The 13,607-nt window shown below is 40.0% G+C and overlaps 1 long non-coding RNA gene across 1 annotated transcript in view; it reads left to right on the top strand.

The window, feature by feature from the left end:
- The window catches only part of LOC115071097, a 264,390-nt gene extending 251,373 nt beyond the window's left edge, over positions 1–13,017 (top strand). The window contains exons 2-3 of the long non-coding RNA XR_003850212.1: positions 11,899–11,991; positions 12,868–13,017. This is a non-coding gene — a long non-coding RNA (uncharacterized LOC115071097). The remainder of the gene's footprint in view (positions 1–11,898; positions 11,992–12,867) is intronic.
- Positions 13,018–13,607: the final 590 nt, after the last annotated feature.

The following is a 13,607-nucleotide window of genomic DNA, read 5'->3' as shown; positions in this document are numbered from 1 at the left end:
GGGAGAAAATATTATGGTTTGGAGAGACCACATTGGTCCTAACTGTAACCCAGCACAGACCCTTCTTACAATGTATGAATGTTACAACAAAGATTTACGTGCCCTCTCTTCATTGATTTAAGGACCCACATGTTTCCAGGGCGTCTAAGCTGACTTTAGTCCACTCTTACCTTGACACAAGAAATGTTCGTGGCAGAGAAGAGCCAGGATTTGCTAAGGGGAAAAAGGACACGGAAAAAGGGCCAGAACCACAAGTTAAAGGAAATCTTAACCATGTCCACCACCACCATGTAGATCTGTGGACAGATTATCAGCTTATCTCAGCCCCAAAGACTATTTCTGGATCGGTGAAACAAGTTTGGGTATTTTGAGCCTCTCCGTGGTATTTCTTTGTTCAAACTGTAATTGTTCCATTTCCAGAGGAACAGATGATGCCTTTCCTGTGTATCTTCTCAGGGATTTTTCATGTAAGTCCTGCATCTATTTAGGTGTGGTACCTGCACACACATACATATTGTACCAGTATCATTTTCTGTATCTGTTAAAAGTATCAACACACACATCCCATACACCATACTAATACCACAGTTAGTTTCTGGTAGCATATGTTAAAACAAATCAAGTTCCAACTAAACAAAATACCAGCAACTTCCCCCCATGATTCAGAGATGGACAGTTCTTTTTTTTTCCCCTGAAAGCACACACTATTCAGAATGAACATCTCTTGAGAATAGCAGAAATCTTGCAAAAATTCCTGCCTTGGAATAATTTTGATCTAATTTATGTAGAGAATGTGAGAACTTTAACTTAATTTAAGATGGAAATATAACCCATTACAATATCTGTACACCCTAGATGAATAATAAGAGTTACCATTCTCATGTGGTGCGAACGCATCTCCCAAGTTTGAATCCCTCATTTTGCAAATCCCTTGAGAAGGAGAATCTCAAGAGAAAGCAAGAGAAAGTGAGAACAGCAAGCGGTCCCTGTGCCCCACAGCTAATTTGAGCATCAGTGATATCCTAAGCAGTATCCTGCTGCCATCCATAATGAAGAACATACTTACTCCTAATTTGTAGCATTCCTCCCCTTTCTGATTATACAAGAGAGGTTCATTCATTATTAATCCAGTTTGTCAGACAGTACAGCCCTCCAAGTGTCAGGCTTCCTGGTTTCCACGCAGTGGGTTTGTGTTGGAGCAGTGAAATTTCAGAAAGCACAGATCATCAAACTCTTGTCTGCACTCGATTAAAGTTAGATCAGCTTTAAAACAGCTTTAAAATAATTTGACACAGAGCAGCAGGGCATCTTTCTGTATTTCCCCTTATTATTATTTGAAAGGAATTGAACTAAAAAAAATACTTACTTTTCTTTCAACTGTACCTGATTTGAAAGGGAAGTGGGAGAAAGAAGATGACCCCCTATCTGTGTATACCAAATAACCCAAAAACCTAAGACAGCAAAGGAGACACACGCTCCAAGTGTATTGTGGAGAAAGTTAGCATTTAGATACACATATACACAAGGACCTTGCTTTATGGACCTTGCAACTTAATGTTAACTAGATCATGGCATCACGTTGTCACTGAAAGAGTGTTGGACTTGCTAAAGGAAGGTTGGAGATGGGTATAATTCTCAGGAAAGGGCTTGAAAACATCACATCTGTATATGAGTCATGTGACTGGGCTGCATTACATTTGTATATGAGTCATGTGACTGGGCTCCAGGGTATATCTGGAAAGAAGAAAAAAATAATGCATTATGGGAAACAGACATGAAAACCATACATTTCAAAACAGTAACTATTATGTAAATGACTGAGAAATGGACTCTAGCATTAATGCATGTTTTTCTTTTGTTACTGATTAGAAGAAGTGCATAGATAAAAGTACTAAGTAAAAATGTCTTGAATTAAACACAGTAAACAAGATTCTGTCAATGCCTTACTAAGGCTCTCTTTCTCTCTCTCACTGTGCATAATGTGTGCACACGTGTGTAGGTATCTGTGTGTGTGTGTGTGTGTGTGTGTGTGTGTGTGTGTTGATTTTTTTTAGCAGTGTCTCTCACTGGCCTGGGTAGAGCTACCTGAATAGGCCAGGGTGGCTATTTAGGGATCTACCTGTCTCTGCCTCCCAAGTGCTGGGATTACAAGTGCTCTGATACTCCTGCCACACCCCCTGCCATGGACTCTAGGAATGAATTCATGTCCCAGTGGCAGCAAGCACTTTATTGACTGAGCTGTTTCTCCAGACTCAGGTTTTTGTTTGTTTGGTTGGTTTTGGTTTATTATTTGCTTGTTTGTTTTTGAGACAGGGTCTTACTATGTAGCCCTGGCTAGCCTGGAACTCTGTCTGCATGCAGACCAGACTTGCCTAGAGAAATCTGCCTGCCTTTGCCTCTGGATTAAAGGCATGTACCACCGTGCCCAGCTATCAGCCCCAGGTTTTTGATAAAGGTCTCTTCTGCCTTTATTTTCTTCATAAATTCAGCACTTTGTCAAACTGAACAAAAACATACTGGGATGGCTTCTAACTCTAAAATAGAGGTGCCCACACATGCGTCAAGAAAGCCATTCCCAATTATGATTTTGGACCAGTATTAACCCACAGAATGTTTGGGCAAAGTGACATAATCGTGGTGGGTGGAGGCAAGAGGGATTATTTGTATAAACTCACTAGCCAGAAAAATAAAGTGGACAGAATAATTCGATACAGATCCTAAAGCTGTCAGAGACAAAGAGAGCAGATGGCAACCACCAAGGACAATGTAGGAAATATCATTTGCCTACTGGTGTACCTGACACAGGGTGTCAAACACTTCATGTCCCAAATTGAAAGGAAGCAATAAAGGTAGGTCACTGCTATTCTCTACCAGAACTTCTTAGCTATGGTAAGAGGCAGTAATTTTGCCTTGCAGATTATGTCTGGCAATATCTTTAAGACTCTTTTGATTTTATACATTATGAATAAAAAGCCTTGCCATGAACAGAGAAGAAAAGAGAGGCAGACTGGGAATGAGCCACCCAGTCTTTGCCACAGTTTGTTGAGAAACAGTTTTTTTCACCTATACAATGGAAATCCTGACACTTTACCTTACCTGATACATTAATTGGGACAATGTATGTCAAGAACTTAGCACAGTACCTGGCTCATAGTAGTTCTTCATAAATATCAACAAAATTGTTAGCATTATTGTTGCTGATGGTGTTTCATTGTCAAGTCAAGGTATTTGACACATCTAGGAAGCACTTACATTTCTGACAAGCCCCAAGCAAGGGCTGCTGTAACTGGTCTGGTGAGGATTGAAGATGCTCTAAAGAGATGTTCAAGTCCTTCCTTCTGGCCATCGGACTACTGAAACAATCATTCCCCCCAAACTGGACTTTCCTAGGGTATCTCATGCTGGGATAAGGAGAAGGCCAGCCAGAGGAAGAATTTGTCTCCTAGATAAAAGAGGTTTCACACAGTTCTGAGACTTGTCAAAACACTGTGCAGTAGAAACTAGAGCTAGGACAATGGTGGGTCAGTGATGAGCAGGGCCACACCTGGACTAGGACTGCTTAGTTCTGTATACCTCTGGCCCTCTCCTTAAACCTCAACCTCATGTCAGGACTCTAAAGATGGACTTTCAGGGGTCACACCCTCCTTTTTCTTCTTTTCACTATTGCTTATTTGCTTAATTACATTTTTAAAATATTTTTATTTTCTGTGAGAATTTCGTACAATGTATTTTGATCATATTCATGCCCAACTCCTCCCTTAACTCTTCCAGATCTACTCCCACCTCCCTATTCCCCCAACTTTGTGTCCTCATTTTTTAATTAATAACTTATCGAGCTCAATTTGACCTCGTGCAGGTAACCATAGCTGCTATGAGTTCAGGAGTGCAGTGGTCCTGTTGTGTCCAGAAGGTATTATTTTGCTCTGGGCCTTCCCAGCCTCTGGCTCTTAGAATATTTCACACCCTCTTCCACAATGGTCCCTGAACCTTGGGGAAGGCTGTGATACAGATGCCCCATTTGTCACTGAGCACTTCACAGTCACTTATTCTCTGCATTTTGACCAGTTGCGATTTTCTGCATTAACCACCACCCACTGCACAAAGAAACTTCTTTGATGAGGCTGAGAGCCGCACTAACCTATGGGCAGAGAGATCTAAACTTAGAGGGCAGTGTGACACTATGTTTGCTTATCAAAATAGTAGTAGTAGGTCCACCCCTGGGGCCTGTGAGCTTACCAGTCATGGGTTCTTGGCTAGATTTTCAGTTCTAGGCATGTGTTTTCTCCTGTGAAGTGGATCTTAAATTCAGTTAGAAAGCAGTTAAATTTGTGTGTTTAACTTGGAGTACCTGTAAAATCCAGGAAACCAGAAAGGGCCTATTGGTGAGGAAGGGAGGGAAGATCTTAAGGGAGGGGATAATAGAACACAGGTCACATGAAGGAGGAAAAGGGAATTATGAGAGGAAGATTTAAGTGAGGAGAGGGATGGGAGGATAGGACAGAGGAGGGGCCTGGGGAGCAATAACTAACTAAGAATATTTGAAAAAGCTATATGGAAGCCTATTATTTTATAAGTTACATATATATTCAAATAGTAGTTTAATTGGAGTTATAGGGGGTTATACTCATCTCAGAAGCTCTACATGGACAGCCAAATAAAAAGCCCAGTGCCAGATGTGGGATACATCTCCCTGATGGTCTGAGGTATCTGGGAGACCCCCAAAACAATATAGGCTATTGCCATTGCTCTCGGTTGCCCATTAGAATTTGATGGTAAGACCCCATTGCACATCAGTCACAGGACATGAAGTAGATACTGCTGGTTATCTAATAAAACTAGGCTTCTTGGATAAAGTCATCAACAGTCTTACCCAGCTATGAGCTTCAATAATGATGAGCATGGCAAGATATGCCCATGGGTTCAGTAGTGGCATGAATGCTATGGGGGTAACCAATCACCTTCTGCTTTTTTGAGGACAATTGGAAGAACCTGGTTTATTAGGGCTGCAAGGGCTCAGGCTCCAACCCTAACAACTCCAGTAACAATACTAGGGACACAGTAAGTGGGAGATCTCAATATGGAAGCCATGGAAACCTTGGCAGAATGCACACCAAATATGAAAGAATGTATTAATAAAGAAAGTTAGAGAATAAAGAAATATAAACCTGAGAGAAAGACTCTGATGATTAAGGCCCGTGGTAACATTGTGCAACATAAATGCTGGTAGGCCCACATGTAATTTTAAATTTTGTAGTAGCCACACATATGAAAAGAAACAAAAAGTTAACTATAATGATATATTTTAGTTACTCTAATCTAGTGAAAACTATCATTTTGTCCAGGTGTGGTGGCACAACCTTAAATTTCAACATTCTGGAGGCAAAGGCAGGCAGATCTCTATGAGATTGAGCCAGCCTGGTCTATGTATGGAGTTCCAGACCTGCTGGGGCTACAGGGAGACTCTGTCTCAAACAAACAAAAATAGTGTAACCAATATAAACTTGTTAATATGTTAGTTTATTAAGTCTTCAGAATTGACTGTGTATTTTAATTGCATAGTACATATTGATTTGGAATAGGCACATCACCAATATTTAGGGCCACATGTGGCTAGAAGGTATCATGTTGGATAGACAATGCATAGAAGATAGTTGGAAAATGCCATGAGTTACAAAAGTACATTTTAAAGCATGTGCCAACCAAGATGAACAAGAAAGATACACACCTATTGACACAGAAAAATAATTTGGTTAATGTCCTTCAACTTTGTGGGGTTTTTTTCATGAAAACATGTAACAGAATTGGTTAGACCTTGACTTATCTTAAGCTATTGAAGGGCCAAGGTATGTGATAAAAAATAAAGAGATCATTTTGAGTGCTAATAAGGAATAAAAGGTCAGTCACTTGACAAAGTCAGTTTTAGAGACTGAAAAGACTTTTGAGTTGGTTGGAAGAATTGTCAACAGCAACAGAGGTTCACAAGACTAAAGTTGGGAAGAAGCAAGTATGTGATTTCCCAAAGGAGGAGAACTAGTGAGCTGCCACACACATTTGATATGCCCCTTGGTGAAAATCCACTTCTGGGTGCCAGGTTACCTGTGTCTAACCACCGGGAGACTGGATCATATGAACGCCATGGTCTCCTTATGTTCTAAACCATCTATGAATCTGTAAGATTTTCTGAAGATGAATATTTGAATGGCCAGAATGAAGAACGATGTGATTACTCAGGTTCAGCAATACTGCATGAATAACAAGAAGCACCAGCCTTACCTAGAACTGTATGACAATAAAGAACACAAATACTCCTTTTATGAGAGGACCTCGGGTCTCACATTATCAGAAAGAGGCTGGGGTCACAGCACATCTGGTTACAGCAAGAGAATTGTATCATATTTAATGGCTCGTGTTTAGACACTGGGGATATGATAGGTAAGATCTCTCTTAAGAAATTAATTATGTAAGTTTTCATTATATAATAGCTTGGCATAGGAAAAAAATAATGACAACCCAGGGTCTCAGCATTAATAATAGGAAGGAGGTTTATTTCCTGAATGGGGAAAACTGGTAAAAGAAGAGGTTTGAGGAACACTATGGCTAGTGTGCTTTTAAATGTGCGTTATGGAAGTATTAAGGATGTCTACATGGCGATATTAAGTTGGCCAAGAAGTTCTCTGAAGACAGTAGATGTTAAAATCAGTGCTTAGGAATTATTAGCATGAAATGTATAATGGAGGACTTGAAGAATGAATAAGATTTCCCAGGGGAAAATAATTTAGACGTTGTATTTAACACCTGAAAACTTATACTCTGTAATGTGTTTAAGTCTTATTCGTTGTGTTTTCAGTTGAAAGAATCCAGATTAATAAGAGGCCGTTGCAAGGAGACAGATGTAGGTCCTTTATACGGGGAAGAACTTTCACATGGCTGACCCACAATGGTACAAATTACTACATGAGACAGTGAGCTCTTCATTTCTACAGATGTTCAAGCAGACGATGAAAGTCCACTTTTGAGAAATATTAGAAAGGAAAGCCACATGTGTGATAAGGAGCTGGACTAAGAGCCTTGGAAGCAATGATTCTCATGTTGAATCATAGGAGTGGATGTAAGAATGTGGAGCTAGGAGAAGATTTGAAACCTGTGAATTCCTGAGGTTCTAAATCTTGGAGGTTGATTCAGTAGTACTAGAATTACATATATTTAAAAAAATTTTCTGATGAGCCTATGTGTAGCTGGACTTTTTTATTTTTATTATTTTCATTTACACATGGGTGTGTCTGTGTCTGTGCGGTGGTGGGGGGAGATATACGTGAAGGCGGGTTCCTTTGGAGGCCAGAAGAAGACATTGGAGCCTCTGGAGCTGAAGTTAAAAGCAATTGTGAGCCTTTGTGTGTGTGCTGGGAACGAAACTCCATTCCTCCGAAAGAACCAGCAAGTTCTCCTAATTGCTGAGTCATCTCTTCAGCCTTTAGCTGGGTTCTTAAACTTGAACTAAGTTGCTCTTAACTTTGAATTTAGGAGATAACATTTTTCATCTCCAGACTCTTCATACATATATGTGTGCAGTGGCAGAAGCATCCCCAGCTTCATGACAAGCCAGCTCCTAGGTTTCCACTTTCTGAGACATGAGATCCTTCTGCAATACACCCAATGTCAGTTGCTTTCTCCATTGTACAATGGAGGCTGGCACACCAGCCTTTCCTTAATTGAAAAAAGCAAACGAGCTTCATGACAAGCCAGCTCCTAGGTTTCCACTTTCTGAGACATGAGATCCCTCTGCAATACACCCAATGTCAGTTGCTTTCTCCATTGTACAATACTGTACATGTTTTACCAGAACGGCTTGGTAAATGGAAAGCCCGGCCATCTGCAAGGACAAGGCTCAGTGGCACAGAGGTCAACCAGCCTTTCCTTAATTGAAAAAAGCAAACATGCATGTCCCTTACATAAACACTGATACTTAATATTTAACTCAGTTCTCATGATTCATTAAGAAAAGGAAATCCAATAAAATTCATCAAATATAACTGCAGGACTCTGATGAACAGGCTGTTTCCAGGATTTTGAGTAAAACAGAAATCAATTTCCAAACTAAAAATGCTAAATATAGACTGTAATTATTACATCATTATAAATATTGTATATTTAGGGTTTTATTCCTGGAGCAACCATCTTTGTATCTGATAGAACTGTGCTTCTCCAGTTCCCCAGAGTGCTTCTGAAAGAATCTCACAGTTTTTCAGCTTTAAACTCCTGAGTCAGAAAATGAGCGGTGATGGCTAAGGGCCCAGTTATTTCTGACTCCAAAAACAAAAATTGATTTTTTAGGGGAAATGTTTGGGGGGTCAAAATTTATGGAAAATGAAGTAGGAACAATACACTGGCAGCAGAGAGATGGCAGACAGTAATAGAAAACAGATCTAAGAACTCGGAAAGTAGAGTTGTCTGGGACCATTTAGTGAAGGGGGTAAACACCTCACTGGTCTCCAGGGCATCCCTGGATTGAAGGACAATCTGTTTTATAAAGCTTCCTATCCAAAGAAGTTTCTAAGCATGTGTCTAAATAATACTTGTGCCTAAAGGGCAGAGTATTTCTCTTTGTTTTGAAAAGAGAAGGAAGCACAAAATGGTTGACAGCACTCTTTGTGTCCTTTAATGTCATATAATTCTAGGTGCTTTGTTTTAAATGATTCATCTTGGGAAAATTAGAAAGAAAATGAAAAGTACAAGCATACACTGAGAAGTACAGAGTCACAGTTTAACTATTTCTTCCCGACTTTGGAATCTGAGGCATGAGAAAGTCACGAGTTTCATACTGTTTTTCCCAGGTTTCACCTTGAAATTATGACCAGCAGTCCTATTCTTCCTTTTCCAACTGCCTCAAACCTGCTGAGCCAAATAGACACCACTGAGGTCATTTTCCTTTTTTTCTCATTGAGTCTATTGCAATCAGGTCAAGAGGGTGTGAGCTCATTGAAAATGTAGGCTGATAGCTGAAGGCTGAAGGACTCTGTCAAGACGATGAACATGGGGCCAGCTTACCAAAAAAGCAGGTCAGAGACTCAATATAGAAACAGAACAACTTCCCAAGAGACAGTCAATGAAATGACAGCTAGTGTATATGACTATGTCAATGTATCTGTAATGTGAACTCAGGTACTTTTTAAAGATGATGCTTATTGGTACATTCATTAATTGGATACTTTTGTGTATACTGTATCTTCCCAGTTAATCCTGCAACTATTCTAACAAACATAATTGGGGTCATTAGAAAACATTGCATTAAATTATTCTATTATTTCCACCAAGAGAAACATACCAAATCTAGCAGAATCATTAGTTACCCTAAAATGTACATATAGTACTTTCTGTTTACTTGTGGTTTAAAAACTCAAAAGCCATGAGGACAAAATTGGAAGAGCTCATAGGACCATGGAAGAAAAGTAAAAAAGAGAGAATAGACAACTTATGTGCTACATCCCCAACATCCTGTTTTCTTTCTGCTTAATTTGCACAGGGAACTTTGTTATAAATCCAGGCATATCAGTGTACGTAATGATTATGTGCTACCAATCAGTATATGTTAGTGAATCTGAGGATTCTGTTAGAGTACAAAGAGAAAACCCTGCCTTTTCCTTCCCTTCTTTCCTTCCTTTCTTTTTATTTTTTAAAGTTCTCCTTCTCCTATCCTCACTTTCTTTTCTCACAAAAAGTTTTATCCTGAGTTTATGTTAAGCAATGTGCTCAATTTAGAAGGAGAAACCAGGGCTGCAGTTCAATGCTCTAATAAGACATGATCAGTCTTGACGTTCATGGGTGGTGACTGTACAGAAAATTTAGCCAAAAGTGAGCCTGGACTAAGTCAGCCAGACCTTGAGGCTCTGCCAAGGCGTGTGAGCACTCTCATCTAATATGTAACAGGGAATTATTCAAGATTTCATATGAAATACAACTTATTATATTAGATCAGATTTTATGACTTTCAGTTTTTGGAAGAAACTTGGTATCATATAATTGGTGCTACTTCCACTCAGTTTTGTTGCATCTGCTAATAAGAAGTGTTATATGTGATATGAAAAAGTATTCTCTTCTGCTTTCCACATCCTGAAACTCCAAGAAATCAACTATGGTTCAGGCAAGAAAGTCACTCCCAGGTAGACTTTGTTCTCAGAGATTTATTAATACATTATTTTAAGGTTTTTTTTCAGTGTTGCAAAGATCAGCAGTTGGAGGAAAGGAAATGGGCTTTTCAGTCAATGGATCAAAATTTGAATTTTCATTATCATCCTGGATGAGTTCAGTGTCCTAATTCCCAAATTGTTTTTTTTTTTAATAAGTATAAAACTGCAATAGTAGAGTCAGCTTTGAGGATCAGATGAGGTCATTTATGTAAAGTACTTAGCACATCTTAGTCACGATAATAATGATGATTGTAATAATGAGGATGATGGTTGTATTATAGTGATGAAAGTACATATTATGGTATACTTTTTAAGAATCCATACAATGTTAGTGTAACTATAGATGCCATAGATTCAGAAAGCACACTTGGGTTTGACTCCTGTCTCTGCCACTTACCAGATGTATGGTTTGGGGCTTAAATAACTGAAGGGCTGGGATGACTTTTCCTGGCAAGACACACAGAAATGCCTATGCACTTCAAATAAGGCAACAACATAACAATGAAATGATTCCATTAGAGTACATTTTTGTGAACCAATGGGTTTATTTGGGTTACTTACAGGAGCGTGGGTTATTCAGGCAGCTGCATTACCAAAAAATAGCTGCACCCCAAGAATGGGTGAAGACTCATGAAAGGCACATAACTGGAATTCCCTGTTCAGTTTTCAGGCAGCTCCACCAAAGAGTCTCCTCCTTCCCCAACAGCTGTTTACTGTTTATGGGCCTTATGAATCTTGTAAGGTTTTCATGAGTTTAAGTTTCTTGTGAGTTTTTTGAGGCCTCCTGAGCCTTCCTTCTTCCTCCATAATGGAATGTTTCAATTTAGAGAAAACAGTTATATAATAGTATCAGTTATATTTTGCTTCATAACAAAACTACTCCAAATCTAAGTGCTTAAAGCAACACTATTTATTATGGCACAGTGTTGGTGAGTCAGAAGTTTCCACATGACTTAGCTGTGTCCTCTGCTCTTCTATGTCTCAGGAGCCTGCAATGAAGGCCTTGGCCCAGGGTCTGTGTGCTCATCTGCTGCTTCAGCTGGGGAAGGAGCCACATATGATTGTTGGGAAGGTTCTTTTGAATTGAGCCAAATTCTTGGCTAGCTATTGACTAGAAACTTGTGCTGGATAGCTTTAGAGTCAACTTGACACACCTGGATTGAGGGAGCCTCAATTGGGGAATTTCCTCAGTTGGGGAATTGCCTCTATTGGACTGGCCTATGGCCATGTCTGAGGGGCATTTTCTTGATGAGTGATGTGGGAGGGCCCAGCCCACTGTGGGTGGTGCCACCCCTGGGCAGGTGGGCCTGTGTTGCATAAGAAAGCAGGCTGAGCAGGGGCCAGGGGAGCAAGTCAGTAAGCAGCATTCCTCCATGACCTGTGCTCCAGCTAGCTCCTGCTTCCAGGTTCCTGCCCTGAGTTCCTACCTTGGGCTCCCTGATGAACTGCGACCTGGGAGATGAAAGCTGAATAAACCCTTTCCTCCCCAAGTTGGTATTGGTCAGAATATTTTGTCACAGCAATGAAGAAACAAACTAGGACAAAACTGCTTTAAGATTTGTGTCCCATGGGTTTTTTTGACATAGAAATGTGCTTCTTCAAAGTCAGCAGAATAACACACATTAGTAAGATAGATGTTTAGTCTTTCTGTAATCTAATCATGGAAGTGATAGCTCATTATTTTTGCTGTATTCTGTTTGGTATGGGTCATCAGGTCCAGTTCAAACCCAATGGGAGTGAATTACATACAGCCTGGATATTGAAAGGAAGGAGAGCATTGGGAGCCATCTGAGAAGTAGGACCCTAGGTAAGTTACTCAACCCATTTATACCTTAGTTATTTCATCTGTTAAGTGGAACTAATGATAATGACTGCTTAATAGGGCTATTGTAAAGATAAAACATGACTATAAAGTGTCTATGTTTTGCATGTAGTAAGCACTTGATAAACATTTGATAGTCTTTCTTTAAAAGCATTCATTTAGAGCCCTTCTCCAGTTACCAAACCACTGGCTCAATATGCATAATGACCCTTGTCATTCTATGTCAAAAAGGGGTAGTTGCCCCATCAATGTATACATAGAAATCCAGCAAACTTCAAGGCAAGAGAGTGGTGTGGGGACACCAAAGGGGCACAGTGGAATGCAGCTCAAACCCAAGTTCTATCTAAAGAAAGATGGGTATTGGTTTGGGTAATTGTTCCTTTACTAAGGGTGATGTTCATAATAGTAACTTTGTGGGGTTAAGCACCAACCCCTCAGATAATGGGTTGTCATGAGCTAAGACATAGTCATGTTCCAATGGGCTGACTATATGTCAGGCAAGAAGTTGCCTTTGGAGTACTGTCTAGCTCAAAACCTCTATATTCCTGCAGCAGGATTCAAAGGCACATGATGACTTATGGTCCACAAAGCCCTTGAGTTTTGTTCTCCTTACTTTCATAACTTTATCCCAAGGTGGTTTATAAGCCAGCATACTAAAGCAATCTAGATAAAAGGTCATTTAACATGATAGGATTATCCTGTTCTGTGGTTTTAAACAGTGTGAGCAAATGTATCTAAATATAATCATAGCATTTGATTCAGAAGCTAATCTCATTAAGTGTGTTTTTAGAAACTCAACAAACGTTGTTTCAGAGACTCGTTAGTAGAATGAAAATCATAGTCTGTGTTTGTTTCTGGCAGATCTTCTGGGTCCCCCTCAAGGAGCTCACATATGCCTTCAAACAGAAATGTCACCCAGACATGTAACAGTGTCCTTGCTCTGTGTCTGTTGTTTCTAAGACTCCCCGTGTGACTTGTCTCTTTCCTAATGTGTGCTAAGTACCTGATACTTTCCTACACAGGAAGCTTATATGAACTAATTAACATTTAATGAGAGGAAACCAACTGATTAGGATGCTTTTCCTGGTACTTTAGCTAATAAATGTTGTATACACTTTTGACTGTGTCTCCTCTGCATGTGGCTTTCCCCTCCCCACTGCACCCCTTTCTTCACAGCTCTGCCCTGCTCCAGGGCTTTTTGCAGTAACCTGGCTGAACACTTTGCCTCAGTTAATTTGAGGAAAGTGTTGAGCCAAATTATTGAGGTAAATATTTTGATTAAATTTTGCTCAGAGCAGTGTGAATGAAGCTTCTGAATCCAAATCAAGACTAAATCATTCCAACCGTACTTGATGGAGAACAGCAAGGGTAGGATGAAAAGCAAAATCTGCCAGACAGAGTCCCAGGCAGCTGAAACTGATTTGGCCTGTGTTTATGCAGGCAATTAGGGTTGTGCAGTGCAGCTTGGGAGGTTCTGATGGTGGGGCTGGGAAGTGGGACTTCACAGCCCCAAGCAGCTCCCCTGGACGATGCAAACACAGCAGTCCAGATTATGGAAGGTGCCCTAAAAGGAAGAAGACCACGAGGTTACATCAAACTTA

Source organism: Nannospalax galili, unplaced genomic scaffold, assembly GCF_000622305.1.
Source record: "Nannospalax galili isolate Female #2095 unplaced genomic scaffold, S.galili_v1.0 scaffold617, whole genome shotgun sequence".
Lineage (NCBI taxonomy): Eukaryota > Metazoa > Chordata > Mammalia > Rodentia > Spalacidae > Nannospalax > Nannospalax galili.
The sequence above is the reverse complement of the archived record's forward strand: the minus strand, read 5'-3'. Positions and strand labels throughout refer to the sequence as shown.